This window comes from Gossypium hirsutum, chromosome A05 (assembly GCF_007990345.1).
Source record: "Gossypium hirsutum isolate 1008001.06 chromosome A05, Gossypium_hirsutum_v2.1, whole genome shotgun sequence".
Taxonomy (NCBI): domain Eukaryota; kingdom Viridiplantae; phylum Streptophyta; class Magnoliopsida; order Malvales; family Malvaceae; genus Gossypium; species Gossypium hirsutum.
In genome coordinates this window covers 70,493,816-70,495,937 of record NC_053428.1, presented here as the reverse complement: position 1 = coordinate 70,495,937, position 2,122 = coordinate 70,493,816, and the positions used below count along the sequence as shown (strand labels likewise).

Genomic DNA, 2,122 nt, shown 5'->3' with positions numbered 1-2,122 from the left:
GTTTCGAGCCCTTGGATCGATGCTTGTTGATTCTTAAGTGCTATTAAGTATTTTGGAAACGGGTTTCTGACACCGAGATGAATTTAGAGAGCATCTCTTCAAGGTTTGGTTTCTTCTCTTGTTGATAAGGTGGCAGTTGAAAACCCTGAGGATTTTGTAGCTTTTTATTCCCTTGACCACCCCAAGAGAAATTTGGGTGGTTCCTCCAACCTGCATTATAGGTATTACTGTATGGGTTATTTTGAGATCTAAAGTTATTGTTACCCATATAGTTGACTTGTTCCTCTTCGTTTGTAGGATTGAAGGATTGATATTCTGTATGCACACCTCCTCCACTTGAGTCACACCTCATTACTGGATGTACCTGCGTAGAAACAAGTAAACCATCAATCTTTTTATTGAGAAGTTCTACCTGATTTGACAGGATAGTAACCGAGTTGATGTTATAAACGCAGGCTGTTTTTGTTGGCTTAGTCCTCATGACTTGCCACTGATAATTATTCAGTGACATTTCTTCAATAAATTCATAAGCCTCTTCACGTGTTTTGTTGTTGATGGTTCCTCTAGCAGCTGCGTCAATCATCTGTCTTGTTGAGGGATTCACACTATTGTAAAACATTTGAACTTGTAGCCATAGAGGTAACGCATGGTGAGGGCACCTTTGCAGTAGATCCTTGTATCTCTCCCAAGCATCGTAAAGAGTTTCTAAGTCCATCTGCACAAAAGAAGAAATATCATTACGTAACTTAGCCATTTTAGCCGGCGAAAAATATTTTAGTAGAAATTTTTCGATCATTTGTTCCCACGTAGTGATGGACCCTCCTGGTAACGAGTTCAACCACTGTTTAGCTTTGTTTCTCAGTGAGAAAAGGAACAACCGAAGGCGAATGGCATCATCAGAAATGCCATTAATTTTTAAAGTGTCGCAAAACTCCAGAAAATTCGCCAAGTGAGTGTTGGGATCCTCATCCTACGAACTATCAAACTGAACAAACTGTTGTATCATCTGAATTGTGTTAGGTTTCAGTTCGAAATTATTTGCAGCAATAGCAGGTCTAACTATACTAGATTCAGTTCCTGTTAAAGAAGGTTTAGCATAGTCATACATAGTACGTGGAGCAGGATTTTGATTAGCAGCAATTGCAGGAGGTAGTTGATTGCCTTGGTTTTCAGCCATCTCGTCAGTTGGAGGTTGAGTATCGTCTTCTTGCTCATTCTCTATGTATCTTAAGCTGCGCCTTATTTCTATTTGGTTTCTATGAACTGTGCGATTGATTTCTTCGTCAAAAAGTAATGGTCCCGACAGGTTTCTTCTAGTCATAAACTATAAGAAACCTGCCAAGAGAAAGAAAAAGTAAATTAATTAGTAATAAAAATAATAAAATTAAATTGCAAGAAAAATAAATGGCTAAAGTAATAAAAATTTAGCGTTCCTACTATATTAGTTCCCCCGCAACGGCGCCAAAAACTCGATCGCGTGATTCGTAACAAGTAATAAATATTTATAATGAAGATCAAACCTAGACTAACTATTATCACGATGAAAAGGCAAGCGCACCTATCGAACAATAGTATAGTAATGGCAAGACCAGGATATCGTACCCAAGGGAACTAAAAGTACTAGTGATGACTATCTTTTTATTATCTAGCCTAAGAATAAAAGGGGTTTTATTTGTTTTAATTAACTAATTATCTAAACTAAGAATGCACAGAGAAAAGAATTGAGGAATTGCTTTTGGGAAAATCGATTGACTTGAGACAATACCTAAGGAAAAATCGACCTAGACTTTACTTGTTATTCTGGCTCCGATTCGGACGATTTATTCATTCAACTTGTTCCGTAGAGATCCCTAAGTTATGTTATTATCCCTGTTCAAGATTAATAACATCTAATCCCTAGATTGAATAATCGAGACTTTTCTCTAATTAAAGCTCTAGGATTGTATTAACTCGATCTATGGATACCCTTATTAGGTTTCACCCTAATCCAGCAAAATCTTGTCACCCTACTTCTAGGCACGCAATCAACTCCGCTTAATTATGATAAATGTACTCTTAGACAAGGTCTATTACTCCTCTGAATAAGAGATTATCTTGAATCAGTATCCTGGGATATCAAAAC

General features: G+C 37.1%; 1 non-coding gene across 1 annotated transcript; it reads left to right on the top strand.

Annotated features, from left to right (window-relative positions):
* Positions 1 to 641: 641 nt before the first annotated feature.
* On the top strand, positions 642 to 748 carry LOC121229978 (small nucleolar RNA R71). Its single transcript, XR_005927929.1, has one exon. It is a non-coding gene; the product is annotated as a small nucleolar RNA R71 (small nucleolar RNA).
* Positions 749 to 2,122: the final 1,374 nt, after the last annotated feature.